We start from the raw sequence: 17,090 nt of genomic DNA, 5'->3' as shown, positions 1-17,090 counted from the left end.
CTATCTGCAAACCTGGAAAGCCCCCTCATGACCCTAATAGCTACCTGCCAATAGCTCTCACCTCATGTCTGCTGAAGATCTTTGCATCCCTTATAGCAACAAGATTGGAGAGAATTAACGAGCTGAAAACCCCTACAACTGAGCCCCAATATGGCTTCCGTAAGGGTAAATCTGTCACTGGTGCTCTGACTGCCTTAACGACCTCCGTTTACACAGCATTTGTTAGGGATGAATTTTCCGTCGTTGTTTTTCTGGATATCAAACAGGCGTATGACTGTAAGATTTGATACCTTACAATCTATTTTACTGAAAGAAGGAATTCCTGTCCAGCTGATCAATGTCCTGCAAAAACTGACCGTGGGAAGGAAGGTTTTCTTGGTATACCCTTGTTTTAACAAACTTATTCGCCCCAAAACATCTTTTCTAGGCCTAGTCCAGGGTTCCCCTGATAGCTGCACTCTCTTTAATTTTTTCGTTAAAGGGCTGTCCTCCTTTTTGAACGTCCCAGGCATTGAGGTAATCCAATATGCGGATGACACCACAATAATATCGTCTGGAAAATCCTTTAAACACGCCTTTGAAAGAATGACCCAGGCATTGATTGCAGCGATGGACCCAGAGTAGGGGACTCACTGTCTCGGCAGAGAAGTCTGCTGCTATGTGCTTCCACAAGAGAAAAACTTTGGTCAATCTCCGTACGCTTCAACTTTCTGCTAGTACAATTCCCTGGAAAACCTTCACCAAATACCTTGGAGTAACCTTACATGTCAATATGAACTGGTCCCTTCATATCGAAAACATGTGTTTGAAAGCCAACCGAAACATTAACGTCATGAAAGCCCTATGTCGTACATGATGGGGTTCACACCCCCGAACCATGTTAACTATCTACAAAGCCATAGTTCTTCCCTTTCTTGACTATGGGTCTATTTTCTTGGGAAGATGTACCAAGCCCATTCTGTCTCGACTTGATAGGGTCTAGTTTTCTGCCATCCGGGTGGCTTTGGGATACATGAAGTCCACCTTGCTGAGAGTAAACAACTTCCTCTTTCCCACCGTCGTAACTGGTTGGCTGCCAAATTTGTTTCTAGGGTAGCTAGAATATCACCTAATCCCCTCCTTCAAAAGATGTCACTGCTGTCATCTTAGCACTATGCATGGGGTGGTCGATCTGTACCACCTTCATTAGAGGCTCTCAGTTTGCTACCTGAGACAAATTGTTTCTTCTCCTCTTGCCGTCTTTCTTGTTTTCAGTTTCCTTTGTCCGTCCACTACCTTGATGTCGACTATTGCTCTTTAAACGTTCGCAAAGAGGACTTGGAAAACTCATATTTATTTGTTGAGAGATGTGAAGAGAGGTTTCCCCATCACTCCCGTCTATTCACAGATGCCTCAAAATTTCGGGACCAGGTTGGTATAGGTGTTTTCAGCTCAGAGGGCATCTCATACAGTGGGCGCGTCCCCTCGTACTTCTCCATCTCATCCGCTGAACTCATTGCGATCGATAAAGCTCTGTCTATAGTTGAAGAAACGGCTAACAATAATACTGTCATCATTTCAGACTCCAAGTCCGCCCTTGAAGAGACAAAAAACTGGCTCCCCCACTCCAATAATGATACTATAACCTTTTCAATCCGAAACCGACCCTCTACACTTTCTCAGTCCCTCCGTAATATTGAATTCGTCTGGGTTCCTAGCCATACAAACATTTCAGGCAATGTTCATGCAGACCGTTTGGCTAAGGAAGGTAGCAAACTCCCTAGCCCCTTCCTATCAAAGAAGACATAAGAGAACATTGGCCCTCATTTAAACGAAACATATGGGAGAAGTGGAGGTCGGAATGGAAACGATCTTCCGTCTGTTCCGATATTCCTGAACAGTACTGTCAGTATTTCAGAGACGATGCCTATTGGTCCAGTCGTTCGAGTTCTATTGTTATTCGATTGCGGGCCAGTAAAACCAGCAATACCGGAACAGGCCCCTTCCCTCCTTAGGGGTCATCTCTACTCTACTATGATTAACATGACCCACTTCCATAAAAAACCATGGTTCCATTCAATTGATCTCCCTAGAGACAATCTGACGATAATGAACAGACTCAGGGCAAACCACTGCTGTTCACCTGCCCACTTAGCTAAGATCCAGGTCAAAGACGACCTTTGTGAATGTGGAGAGAGAGGAGATTTGCACCACATTTTCTTTTCATGCTCTCTCAACGAACAGCAGAAAACTATATGACGACCTTTCTAAAGTATGTGCTAAAATGCCTTTTCCTCTTAACACCCAAGATTTGATATTCTCTGAAAATCTGTTAGTATACAAATGACTCTACGGTTTTTTGAATTCTTGTGGATAAAAGCTGAGATATGTGGATTTCCGTGAAGCTAACCCTGTGTATCCTTTCAGTTTCCCAAGTGATAACTTATGTGTCACCCCTCCTCACCTGAAGCTGAAACTTACCTCTGTACTATATAAAATATAATAAATAAAAGTCTATATCTATCACCCTTTGAAATTATATTAAAATATTAAGTTCTTTGAAGATTGAAGTGTTCAATGTGTAGATGGCCCCGCTGCCAAGCACAATAAAAGAAGAAGAAGAAGAAGATTCCAACAATCGTCATAAAAATGGAATGAAATGGGGAAACATCATAGCAATTTTTCAACATAACTAACATAAGCACTTTCAAGAAACTGCCTCGATTTTCTACATTTTTTTTCGCCCTAAATCGCACAATACAACATGATTCTCTCAAAAGTGAACTTATGCATTTAATCCGATGAACTTGGTACTGAACCATTTATTGTCTAGCCATATGTTTATGTTTTGTTTCGTTTTTGCGATGTCGCAGTCACCTTCCACAGTCCCGTACTTAAAATCCAATGAGGGGCTGTGGCTCAGTCATCTTGGATATTTTATTTAGACAATTTATGGTTGGACGACTTATTTTGATGATTTCTACCTTCTGTCAAAAAAAATGCATACAGTAGTGTTCGCTTATAAAGGCTCCGTTTTCAGCGAACTTTCGCATATAACGAACCGATTTTCAAAAAATAAAAATATTAATTAATTCCTGATAGCTATTTACATTTATCCTTCATTGCGAACTTTGCTTAAGTATAGCAAACCGTTTTTGGCGATCCCTTGAGGTTCGTGTTTTTTCTGATATGCCTCACCATCTCATACTGTCACGAGCCGCCACTGGTTAGTATCTGGTCATAACATCTTCAACCTTCAGTCCAAAAGAGTTACCAACAGTAACTCTTCTCAAACAACTACATATTATGTGTCAATAATTTAATTTTCTTCTATACCATAAATAAATGAATTCAAATCCTGATTCTCGCCTTTGCATGCAATCAACTAGATAAGAAATCCCTTCAAACAGTTTGTATAAACGTTAACCCTTAAGGTCGATTCATATTATACGTTCCGCTCAGTTCAGGCCGGCGGAAGGATCATTAGCCGTTGACGGAGGTTGCGTTCATATTATCAGTCACGATCGTCTCAGTCATCTTCCGCTTCGTGTGTCGTGAATCTTCGGCTGCATTCGAATCGACCAACACGTGACACATGAAGCCTTTCATTTTGATCAAAACAGTACAAGAAAGGACCCTAAAAATTATTTTTGAATTATTAGTATTATTATTTTCGTTATTTCTCTTCCGTGCCTTATCTCATAGGACGTAAACCCTTTAACTTTTGCTAAAAACAAAATTGCCGCAGTTTCGCCTGAAAGAATTATGTGCTATTGCATTATTTTATTGTTAGACGAAGATGAAGAGGAACAAAAAGTCGGTAAAAAGATTGGGTGTCTAACCAATATTTTAAAAGAGGGAAGTTGAAGGTGAATATTGGACATTATAAAAGAAATTGGTCCACATATCATGGCTATTTTAGAATGAACATTTCATCATTTCGATTATACTTATACTGTAAAAAATTTCGCAATTTACAAAAAACAAAACTTAGTTCAAAAAAGCTTTCACAACAAAGAAAAACCGGCGATTGACTGAGCTGAACTGAGCGGTTGCTTATTCATATTATACGTTCAGTCCCGTTCAGTCCGACCACGCCCTTCAGCCCATCCGCAAAATATTCTCTGGAAGAATACCATCGGACGGCCGTAAGCGTGCCGATAGGTGCTGAAGGGTCGGAGACGGATAGTATGAATTAGTCCATATAAAACACATTGAAAGATATTTTGGCTGAGCTGAACTGAACCGAGACGGACGGATAATATGAACTGACCTTTAACCACTAATCATACGTCTCAGAGACGGCACGACCTCATCCTATTCGTCAGTTGACCTCTCCCTAGTCCCTTTCAACTCATGTCATAGTCCTTCCACGTAATTTATCATTATTCCACTCTAACTTAGTACCCTAAAGTTGATTGTCGTATATAGTCTAGTTTTCTAGATATTTTTATTGAAAGATCGATTGCCGTCCCTTAGACGTATAGTTAGCGTTAACGTAATAATAAAAAGACGAGACCTTCTCTGAGTCGTATCATTAGTGATTTGAAATAACGATAGATTGCCGAACTAGTTCGTCAAAAAGTGTAAAAATATCCATAAAAATTTCGAAATACATTTGTTGAAGTGGTTTGATGAAGCTGGAAGTGATTCCAGTCGTAGGTCTCGTCGGTAACCACTCGCGATATTTTATAGACTCATCCATATTTATTTATTTAGCCTATGGTCTATTCGAACATACCCAAAAGAGAGAGTGAAAACAGGTATTTACAACACAATACCAGCACAAACTTCACAATACAATCAGAATTGTTGTCTTCATTATCACAGCTCCAGGCCTAACAGCTCGAGCCATAGGAACTGTCAACTCGTTCATTTTATATAATAGTTATCCAGAAAATTTGTAGAAAGAAAGATCTGATTTAATGAAAAAACTCTCTCAAAATCTAGTACCTATTACCACAATTAACAGAAGACGTCGAAAAATCCAAAGCTGGCATGAAAAATTACGACTCAGTATTTTTGAAATACTAGGTAAAAAAGGGGCTGAAAATACTTGAAATTAGTGTGAAAACATTGAAAAAAAAAACGAAAGAATTGTTCTATTTGCTCTCATAAGAAGAAAAGAAGGAAGGCATATGTTTGTTATGAATGCCAGAATCCAATTTGCTTAGAGTATGCAAAAAAAGTATCTCCGGAATGTGTAAAAATTCGTGATATACAGGCATTGTCAGTTTTTTCAGAATACCTGTTTTTGATCAATTCTTGTGAATAGATTTCCGTCCAACTCTTATTGTATAAAGAAAAATAGAAAAATCACTTATTTATATAGTATTTCAATTGAATTTCAGTTTTTCAAAGAATCTTTGCCAAAATGTTGAATATTCCAGACTACATTGGAAAATTGTGATTTTCACTGAATATTGAACTTTTTTTCATTTCTGAGCATAGGTTTCGCCTCTAGAATAACAAAGGCAACATATAAACAGCTCATAAAGTTAAAACTGTGGAAACTTAAAAAAATATGTCCATCTATATGAAGCCGTCTGTGAGACGTATAGGTAGTGACAACGTTACATACCCTAGTTCAAGGTGGAACATCCTATGCCGAAGAACTTCCTCTTTGAGTAGCTCATTGGGTTAAGATGAGTTCCTAATAGGCGAACTCCGGACACCTGCCGCCCTCCGGTTTCAATATGGCTTACCAGGGTAAGGGAGCACTGCCCTGGCGGACATTTATTTCTTCCCTTCTCGTGGGACCGCTTATGGATACCGAAGAAACAAACACAAACACAAAACCAGTCGAGACGGGGATCAATCCTATCTCGACGACCGAAACCTCGAAAGAGGAATGTGCAGAAATCGGGGTGAAACCTGATTCTGCCATTACAAACCCAACCCTAGGCGCGGAGGAGAAATCCGGAACCGCACAAGGGGAGGGTATCCCCGAGGCTGCAATCGCTGTAGTCGCTAAGGAGGTTGAGAAGATGAATCTCACCTCCAAACGCAGGCGAATGGCGGGAGCAGCCAAAAGGCACCTGAAACGGCTACTGAAATCAGGTGCCGACTACAAGTCGGCACTTGCGACAGTACTCCGTGAGGGCGCCGAAAAGGCAGCAGCAAAGGAGAGGGAACCAAACCTCCCAACGCCTGCTGCCAAAACTCCGAAGAGGTTGCGCTCTGATGGCAGTACTCCTAGTGCCAGTGCGAAAAAGCACTGTCCTGGGGGAACGGTCAGCAAGGGGGTGACCTACAAGGAGATGGTGGAAGGGATCAAGGTCGGCATTGTCGACAGGGACCCTGAGGCCAATCTGTCAGCTGAGCAGCTGGACCTGCTCCAGGGCGCCATCCTGAGGCATACCCTCAGGAAGGAGGAAAAAGGAGCGGGAATCCGCTTCTTGAGCTGCACTCATAAGCCGGGTTGGCTTATGATTAGATGCGCGGACGAGGCCACTGTCTCGTGGCTTGAAAACTGCGTGTTGCAGATCAAGCCGTGGGATGGGGCCAACCTCCGCATCGTTCAGGGAACGGAGCTGCCAAAGCCCTACGTATGCGTTGCATACATCCCTGATCCTCCACTAGGAGATCGACCCTCACAGGATGAGGTGCTGACAGGTCTGAGTGTGATGAACCCAGACCTGGAAGCAGAGAGCTGGGCGGTGTTACACCACCAGGTTTCAGGGCCGGGCCGGACATGGACCTTCTCTGTAGATGAGAGCTCCATGTCTAGGCTCAAGGCCTTGAACATGATGCCCTACTACGGTTTCGGGAGGGTTACCTTCCGGGCCAAAGAAAAGGGCATGGGTGCCGACAAAGAGTCGGACACCCAAACAAAGAAAGAGGAAGGAGGGGCCAATCCCTCCACCTCTGTTGGCACCTCCAAAGGTGAGCTCGCTGAGGGAGAGAGGTCTAACTCTGCTCCCTCGACGAGCAAAGCGCCGCAGGCGTCCCTTCCCACCGGGGCTCTTCCCAAGGCTGGTAAAACGGCCAGGAAGGGGCCGGCGGTGGGAAGAAAGAAGTAAGTCGCAACATCTAGTGATGGCGCGGCTCTTCAAATGCCTGCAGGCTAATGTGCAACATTCCAAGGCTGGATCCTACCTCCTTGGAAAACGAATCCTGGACGAGAGGATAGATATCGCCCTCATCCAGGAACCTTGGGTTACTTCCCGAGGCCGAATCAACGGCCTCAGTAACCTTCCTGGCAAGGTAATATCACTTGGATCTGGGGAATCACCCAGGTCCTGTATCTTTGTCAGGAACACTATTGACATTTTTGTACTTACAGGATTCTGTTCCAGAGATGTAACATCCATCCTGGTAAAACTTCCCATGGAAACGGGCACTAAAGAACTGGTCATCTGTTCTGCCTACTTCCCTGGTGATACCATGTTCCCCCCGCCAAATGAAGTGCGAAAATTAGTTGCCTTCTGCAGGGGGAAAAACCTTCAACTCCTCGTTGCTTGCGATGCCAACTCCCATCACACTACGTGGGGTAGCACGGACATCAACGAAAGAGGTGAGCACTTATTTGACTTCATTCTAGAAGAAGCGCTTTTTGTATTGAATCGGGGCTCTGTTCCAACCTTTGTTACGAAAAATCGGGCTGAGGTATTGGACAAGACTCCATAAAATTCTCTCCAGAGAGCCGTCTTTGACGCTGGGATCTGTTAAAAGATCAGATGGCACCTATACGGCCTCTGGGGCGGAAACCCTTAAGATCATGGCTGACACACACTTTCCGGATCACGTGCTGATTGATTCCGCATCTGCGGAAGAAGGTAACTTCACCAGTCGCCTCAAACGACCCAGCAAGGAATGCTGGAAATTTGTCAACAAACTTGTCACTGCGAGCGCGGTGAGAAGGGCAGTTTTATCCTTTCTCCCATACAAAGCGCCAGGTGACGATGAAATATTTCCAGCTCTACTTCAGCACGGACTGGAATTCTTAATGTCTTACCTCATTAGGCTCTTCAGATCCAGCTTGGCATGGAATTTTATACCATCCAACTGGAGGAAGGTCAAAGTCGTTTATATTCCCAAGGCGGGAAAAACAGACTCACAGCCTAAATCATTCCGACCGATCAGTTTAATTTCGTTCGTGATGAAAACTCTTGAAAAGATACTAGACGAGCACGTCAGAGAGGTGATTCTACGGAAGCATCCCCTGAGTGCTCATCAGTATGCCTACCAGAAAGGCAAATCCACAGATCTTGCCCTCAATAATCTTGTCGGCAGGATCAATGAATCTCTCAACTCCAGGGAGATTGCAGTGGCTGCCTTTCTGGACATTGAGGGAGCCTTTAATGCTGCCCTTACTGAATCTCTAGTGAGGGCTGCCAAGGTTAGAGGTGTCCCTCCTACCATATCGAATTGGATCAGCACAATGCTGAGCTCCAGAAACATCATAACCACGCTTTGTGGCGAAGCACTTAGATTCAAAGCAGGCAGAGGTTGTCCGCAAGGAGGTGTACTATCACCCCTTCTCTGGTCACTTCTGGTTGATGATCTAATTGCAATTATCAGCTCGCTTGACGTATATGTCCAGGCTTACGCTGACGACATAGTTGTTTTACTGGAGGGCAATGACGATGCAACCATCTCAGATGCTCTTCAGGAAACACTAACAGTAATTCAGGGTTGGTGTGATGGGGAGCAGTTAGGGGTGAACCCCTCCAAGACCCTGATTGTCCCCTTTACCAGGAGAAGGAAATTTCAAATCCTTCCTCCAACTCTCTACGGTAAGACCATTCCACTCGTAGAGGAAGCCAAATATCTAGGCATTACCCTGGATAGGAAGCTTCTATGGAACTCCCATGTGGAAAAAGTCGTCCACAAAGCCAGGCACTCCCTATGGGCCTGCCAAAGGATCTGTGGAAGGACATGGGGGATAGCGCCGAAGCAGCTCCGCTGGCTATACGTCACGGTGATCAGACCATTGGTCACCTATGGCTGTGTCGCCTGGTGGTCCTGCACTGAACGCGTTCTAACCCAAAACAAACTTACCAAACTCCAAAGAACGGCTTGCCTCATGATTTCGGGGGCATTCCGCTCTACTCCAACTTCGTCCATGGAGATGCTATTAGACCTCCCTCCCCTTCACATTTTTGTCCAGGGAGAGGCAAGACTAGCAACCCACAGGCTCCACCACCTCACCGTGAACGAGCCTGACAAACTCACTTTCGTGCCCAGTCGTCTGTCGGCCCAACTGGAGGCTGACGTGGTGATGGGCATGAGAACTGATCAAATAATCACAAGAACCAGCACCGAGGGAACATTCGTTTCTGTGATTCCAAGCAGGGACGAATGGCTCCATCACAAGGATTTCTATTTACAAGGACCTTGCTGGTTTACTGATGGCTCCAGAACCAGTCAGGGATCTGGAGCCGGAGTCTACAGCCGTAGACCGCTGACCAAACTCAGTGCTAGTCTGGGAAAGTCGGCGACAGCTTTTCAGGCAGAAATCTTCGCCATTGATCTGTGCGCAGGCCATTTACTTGACAGTGGCTGGGCGGGCAGATCGATAAAAATCCTTACGGATAGTCAAGCTGCGATCAAATCTCTCGCGGCTGACAAATGCAACTCGGCACAGGTATTTGAGTGCAGATCTAAACTCACCAAATTGGGAAGTTTGAACAGACTGCAACTGATTTGGATACCTGGACACTCTGGCTTCAGTGGCAACGATGTATCGGATGCTCTGGCCAGAGAAAGCGCGACATCAACGCTTATTGGCCCGGAACCTAGCATAGGAATTCCCAATTCCTTAATCAGGGACCGAAACAACAGCTGGATAAGGCAAAAGGTCCTAGAGTACTGGCGCAACCGACCTGGATTGCGTCACTCGCATAGGGCTATTTCAGTGCCTCCCAGCCCATACACCAGTCGCTGGCTAGAATTTTCTAGAACTAATCTGAGATCCATAATAGCGGTTTTTACAGGACACTGCAGACTCAGAGCCCACCTCAAAAAACTCAAGATCGTCAACGACCCACTCTGCAGACTCTGCTTAGAGGAAGACGAAACAATTGAGCATATCCTCTGTGACTGCCCGGCGGCAGACAGGGTCAGACTCGGAGTTTTCGGCTCTCCGAAGATGATCCTAGAGGAACTCAAGAATCACTCCCCCTCCGACATCATCTCCTTTTTGGGTAGGATGGGACTAGAGGGAGAGATTTAGCTCTTTGAGCATGCTTGTGTGCTACAATAGACCGTTGGTCGCGGTGGCAGGTTTGGGTTAGTCCGTCCAACACACCCAGCAATCAGTAATCAGTAATCAGTACATATTTGGTACGCTAGTAGTTAAGGGTTAATAATGTTCATCCAACGACAAAGGAAACTCTTTCTTTCGTCTATATGTTCATCACATATTTTCGAATTCATTTATTTTTTGATGTAAATTAACATTATGAGAAACACATATAATTACCAAGACTTTTAGATACAACGGACAACATAATGCTGATTAAAAACCCGAGTGTTTTGACAATCATAACCTCACATTTTCATACTATATAACTATTACAATACTCTAGTACTAAGATTGCCAGGAAATCGTTATAGAAATAAAAAAATGGTGAATTGGCAAAATTTCTATTTGCAAATTACTTAAATCGCGACAGTTTCGAGATGGGATTTATCTCTTCTTCAGGCTAAAAAAAAAAAATTACAAGACATTGTAAAACAAAATATGACAAACTACACCTAATAAAGCTTACCGAAATAAATACTTTTACAATAATTGGTAATTCAAATGTTTCGACATCACACAGGCACTAAAAACTGGATTAGATGGAACCTTCTAGAATTCTAAATATAAACAATCAGACATGCTCCAACGACGAGGTTAGTTGTTATAATCCAATTTCTTGTGTTCACATCAACTTTGTATCCTAATGGCCTACCACAAATCATTTAATATTTAGAAATTAAATTGCAATAAATCTGGCTCAAATTATCAATGTCGGTCCTATAATTTACAGAGTTACACGTCTTTATATAAAACATTTCGGCAAAAGATCTTTTAATATAATTTTTCTCTTTGTGCAAAATTTCAACATTATCGAGATTAAAATCGAACATGTGTCCTGTACGGCCCTAGTCTATCATCATCTTAGTACAGGACACATGTTCGATTTTAATCTCGATAATGTTGAAATTTTGCACAAAGAGAAAAATTATATTAAAAGATCTTTTGCCGAAATGTTTTATATAAAGACGTGTAACTCTGTAAATTATAGGACCGACATTGATAATTTGAGCCAGATTTATTGCAATTTAATTTCTAAATATTAAATGATTTGTGGTAGGCCATTAGGATACAAAGTTGATGTGAACACAAGAAATTGGATTATAACAACTAACCTCGTCGTTGGAGCATGTCTGATTGTTTATATTTAGAATTCTAGAAGGTTCCATCTAATCCAGTTTTTAGTGCCTGTGTGATGTCGAAACATTTGAATTACCAATTATTGTAAAAGTATTTATTTCGGTAAGCTTTATTAGGTGTAGTTTGTCATATTTTGTTTTACAATGTCTTGTAATTTTTTTTTTTAGCCTGAAGAAGAGATAAATCCCATCTCGAAACTGTCGCGATTTAAGTAATTTGCAAATAGAAATTTTGCCAATTCACCATTTTTTTATTTCTATAACTATATAACTATACTACTATACACTACAGTTTGGAATGTGTCAAATTTCCATGGCCAGCGCCTGCTTTTATGAAAATGAATGGATTATCTCGATGTTGGACTCACACAGGAGAAACACGTTCGAGCAAAAATACAACATTACAATGAAAACTCTGGAAGATGTACTGATTGATTGGAAAGAAAATAAAATTGTCCATCCAGCACAAGCTTAGTCCGAGGCTTAGTCTCAGTCGAGGTCTCAGTCTGTACAAAGCGGTTCTGGTCGTACGGCGTACAACTATAGGATTGTGCAAAATCCAAAAGACTAAAAGTAAACAGCCCAGCGATTGAATGATTCTAATCGAAAATACTTATTGACAGCTGATGCACCATGGTACGTTACGAATTGAAGACTGCAGAGAGCTCGAAATCTCATACGTGATAATATATGTCATCAAATCCGTCTCCACAAGATACTAAAAACGATTGCAGCAAAGATTATAAATAAAAAAAGATAATATAATCTTTGGATTGCAGAAACATCCATCCAGAACATATTCCCTGAAGAACCCGACAACAAGAGTCTCAAAAATATGGACTGGTTAGGTACGAATAGAACTGTAGCTGGACATTTTACTTTTATGCTGAGAGCTTCGTCAAATTCTCTTGATACACGAGTTGATACCATATATATGTAAGTAGATTGTGAATGATCAATAAGGACACGCAAAAAAAAGTTTTCACAATAAGGTGAAATTAAGAAATGATAACGATGAATTTGAAGAATAAAGTTTTTTAATTGTTATTGTTCGATAGAGATTAACTTGATTTGCACTGAAGAATTCGATGAAATGTAGAAATTAAGATTTTTTAAATAATAAGCTTCCCCTCGAATTAAGACAAATATTACCCCTCTAGTTTCCTAGTACAATCAACACAATGTATTTCAAATTATTGCGCCGCTAAAGTAACCTTTTTAGGGTGTGTTACTCATAAATCAATTCATAATCTGTATCTAGAGCGGTGCATTTCCGAATTTTGAAATTAAATAATGTAAATAGAAATAAACCGAACGAGAAAAGGTGATGCCAGATAAATTTTATTGGAAAATTAATTTCAATGCCTAGATTTGAATGAGGAATGTATGTATGTACCATCAAACAATCGTCGCCGACTGTCATGATTCAGAAATTCTAGAAGTGTGTACTACTGGCTTCTACTAGAAAAACATCAATGAAAATTATAATATTTCAATGACAAGAACCGTATGGAAAGTATAATGTTATAATCAATTACTAACCTGGTAATTTTATATATTTGTACGTATTTTCAAAACAATAATCAAGTACACACACAATCACCAAGTAGCAACTTGTAACACTTCTCACAACACAAACTGCTGTAGAGAAAAGGAAACTTTAGCTTGCCGCTTACGACTGAAGAGGGCGCTAAATAAATTGAAGACAGACCGTAGACAGAGACAAGAGATTCCTTCCGACTGACCACAAAACAGAGATAACAGAGAAGCACAGAAAATCAAAATGTTTTCCTTCCCGTTAATGACACTCATAGACCTAATAAGACGTTTTCGGAAACTTACTCGGGTTCATTCGATCCCTAACCTTTGCGTTCGTTTACCTAACCCGAACATCTAACCCGTGTTCGGAAAGTAGGGTGCTGCAACCTCGATCACTGACTCGGGTTGATTTTCCGTAACCCTACACAAAAGCAGGGTCGTTCGAATCGCTAGAGTCACCGCATGCGCACTGCAGTTTAGTTTTGTATCTGAAAAACGCGGGAATAAGCTTTCTACTCTTATTCTCAATATTTATTAATTTCTAAGCAAGATTGCAAGAAGATTCTTACGACTTTTTCTTATAAACTCTGTTTATGCATCAATAAAATGTGTAAAGTTTATAATTAATTTGAATGACGTTTTGGTTATGTTATTCTCACGACTGACACTTCCAAATCCTAACCTGATAAGTTCGTGAACTTAGAACCGGGTCAGTGATCCGAGAAGATCCGTCACGTGACCTCAATGGATCGAGTTAGTAACCCTGAGTAAGTTTCCGAAAACGCCTATAATAACGTGCGTTCAAAAAAATTCGTCGTCAAGTAGGCTATGGAATTTCAAACGTCGATATTGCGTATCTAAACGTAGTTCTTAGCTTGTGCTCTATTATTATTACAGGTTAGCTGTCAAGTTAGCGTTTTGGATTGTTGTTAAATTAAAATTACCAGCAAATAATAAAGATGGTTTTTACCGACGTACAAAAAGCATTCATTATTGAATCCTACTTCAGAAATGGGGAGAAAATAGAAGGCGAGTGGAAATATTCTGTTGAGAAATGTCTCAGCGACTTCAGGATCGAGTATCCCAACGTTGCTGTAGATTACCAATCTTTCCAGAGTACTGTTTCGCGATGTGTGAGCGTTTTTCGTGAAACAGGTAGCGTTCAAAGAAAAAAAGGAAGTGGTCAACCAAAGAAGAGAAGACCCGAACTAATCGAAAATGTTGAGAATGTTATGACAGAAGCTCCACGAACCTCTGTTCGGGTTTTATCTCAACTAGCTGGAGTCTCTGTTGGAACATGTCACACAATTTTGAAAGAAGACATCAATTTGTATCCTTATAGATTGACATGTTATCAGAAGATTGAAGAAGTTGATTACCCTCGTAGAATGGCCTTCTGTCAGTGGTTTCTAAACGAATTCATCGATAACCTGAATAAAGTTTTCTTCTCCGACGAAGCCTGGTTTCATCTTTCTGGATATGTCAACTCCCAAAATATGAGAATGTGGAGCAGTCAAAAACCGGAAAATTTTTACATTGAGACACCACTTCATTCTCAGAAAATTGGAGTTTGGTGTGCTATCAGTCAGAGAAGAATTGTTGGACCTATTTTCTTTGACAGAACTTTAACAGCAGAACGCTATAAAGAGGATATTATCATGCCTTTTATAGCTGAATTAAATTTCGAAGAATGGTCATATAGTTATTTTCAACAAGATGGAGCCAGAGCACACACAGCTGTAGAAACATTGGCTACACTAAGGAATATTTTTCAGGATCGACTCATTAGCCTCAATACTGAAAATGAATTTCCTCCAAGATCGTGTGATCTTACACCATGTGATTTCTTCTTATGGCCTCATTTGAAGAATTCTATCTTTCAATCACCTATTTCTAATCTGGACGAACTCAAGACTAGGATCATTGAAAAAATTCATCTAATTAACGATGATCCTCTTATATTAAATAATGTCTTTGAATCTCTCAAAAGAAGATGTGAGAAGTGTTTGGAGCAAAGAGGAGGACATTTCCAACAGCTACTTTAATTATATAGAACTCTTAAACGTGAAACTCATTGTTATGAAAATCCTATAATTCAGTTTCTTCAGTTATGGCAGAGACTGCCTCTGGTTATGGATTTTCACTGTCAGCGTCAATTCAATATTTTATTCATTGAGAAATAAACATATTCTGAGGTTCTTAGTGTGATTTATTTCTATTACCTACTGTTATAGGTACAACCTTTTCACATAATTGTGAGTACAAAAACCATAATACTCGATTCGTTCAAGATTCATGTCTTTGACTTATGAACTCAGGTTAATTTTTCCAATCGCCTCAGATTATTTGGATTCTTGTAATCTTATTCAATGAAAAAATGCTAATAAATCATTATTGAATGTGCAAGTAATTTTTTCTGAGAAATTGCCTTTTCATACAAAATTACGATAAATAGGTTAATGTCATCAATGTTTACATTTGGCTGTGATGACTGATGAGTGTGATGTAAGGAAAGAATTACGTTCAGTCACAGAAAATCAACCTACTAAATTCCATAGCCTACTTGACGACGAATTTTTTTGAACGCACGTTACATGGACAGGCCTTCACGTGGTTTTCCCGTTCACCGCATCGAGGAATACCCAAGAGAGAGAGGGGGGTGGTAGAAAAGAGAGATAACAGCAGCCCCTGGTAGTAAACGTCAAGCTGGTAGCTGGTAGAGAATAAATCAACGTTGCCGCTTCAACCGAGTTATCGAGTAAACTCGGGAATTCTACCAGTCCGCTGATCCTCCATGTTGCATTTTTGGGTTGTTGTCGGTAGATTTATAGATTTTCTATTAATATGTAGCAATTTTTGTACTGAAATCAACTTCGGAAAAGTTATCAAATCAACTATATTTTTCTCGTACTTGAATCTTTCAAGTGCTGATAAAATAATAATTTCAGAGATCGGGAGTGAAAACCCTAAAAAGTTTATTAAAAAAAAAATACTACCTGAAAAATTTTTTTTCTGGTTTTTATTAATGTAGAAACACAACTTGAGAGTTGTGTAAAACAATATTATCTCCTTCGCCAGGGTCTGATTTTATATACACTGAAATTACTCGTGATTTGTTAAGATAAAAGGACCCCTGCTTTGGGTTCTGGCAACAAAGAGAAAAATTAATCGTTGAAGTGAATTTTTTTAGCATTTCACCTTCCTTGAGCAAAAACATGTGTGGCATAGAGAAAAGGGCAATAATTTTGAGTAGGATGTTTATTGATTCTTTCACAAATAACACAAAATTTCCTGCTGCGGCAATATTTATATGATTATTAATCATTCACAATTTTTTTCAATTATTTTGATAGGTTCTCCATCAGGTGGTTTAGTTGCTCTTCTCTGGCACTCCTGGCATTAATATTTTACTGCTCCTATTTCTTTATCGTGTGGCTTTACAGTGTTAGATTTCTGTGACACTGATCAACAGAAAATATTGAGTTTTGAGTTTGCCGATGTCACAGGGCTTACTGAATATCAACATGATTTACATCTTTTCCCTTTCTAATATTAAATCCAGATTGGAGTTTAGTATTTTCTTCGGACATGCCTTGAAATAGAATGTGATGGTAGATAGTAACTACTTCGTTTAAAACAACATTCTTTATAATATTCAATAATATCCATTATCTCGAAATTCAATTCACCTCTACAAATTCTTGCTGTGGCCTTATGGAATATAGGAAGTAGACTTCCTATTCCTTGTGATTGTTTGTAAATCATGTCTTATATGTACATGAAATAACAAAGAAACTCCTTTATTGGTCTATTATTTCCAAAAATAAATCTCTTTCGCTTTATTAGCATGTAGCAGTCGATTCTAAAAACCTAGTTTTCTGCTAAATTGCTTGTGAGGAGAATGAAATATCGATTGAAAACACGGTAGCTGAGCAGTAAACAATAAACATATGATTTTGACATTTTCTACCATATGTCCATCTCTTTCTAACGTACTACTCGTGACCTCTCTCTCTCAGGGCCTGTCCATATTTTATTAGGTCTATGAACGCACGTTACACGAGTCCAAAATTTCAGATATCCCCATCTCATTGTTGCAGGTATTTGGCAAAAAAATTATTAAATTCCTTCTACACTACTATGAAAAATATAATTCACATCGCATCATAGACCTAATAATACATGGA

The 17,090-nt window shown here is 40.5% G+C and overlaps 1 protein-coding gene across 2 annotated transcripts in view; it reads right to left on the bottom strand.

Moving 5' to 3' along the window:
• The window catches only part of LOC123317522 (protein tweety), a 148,569-nt gene extending 135,538 nt beyond the window's left edge, over positions 1–13,031 (bottom strand). For both annotated transcript variants that reach the window (XM_044904096.1, XM_044904097.1), the window contains exon 1: positions 12,907–13,031. The gene's annotated coding sequence lies outside the window, so the exon portion shown is untranslated. The remainder of the gene's footprint in view (positions 1–12,906) is intronic.
• Between the last annotated feature and the right edge of the window lie 4,059 nt (positions 13,032–17,090).

The sequence above is a fragment of the Coccinella septempunctata genome, chromosome 7, assembly GCF_907165205.1.
Source record: "Coccinella septempunctata chromosome 7, icCocSept1.1, whole genome shotgun sequence".
Taxonomy (NCBI): domain Eukaryota; kingdom Metazoa; phylum Arthropoda; class Insecta; order Coleoptera; family Coccinellidae; genus Coccinella; species Coccinella septempunctata.
This window is presented reverse-complemented; position numbering and strand designations above follow the sequence as displayed.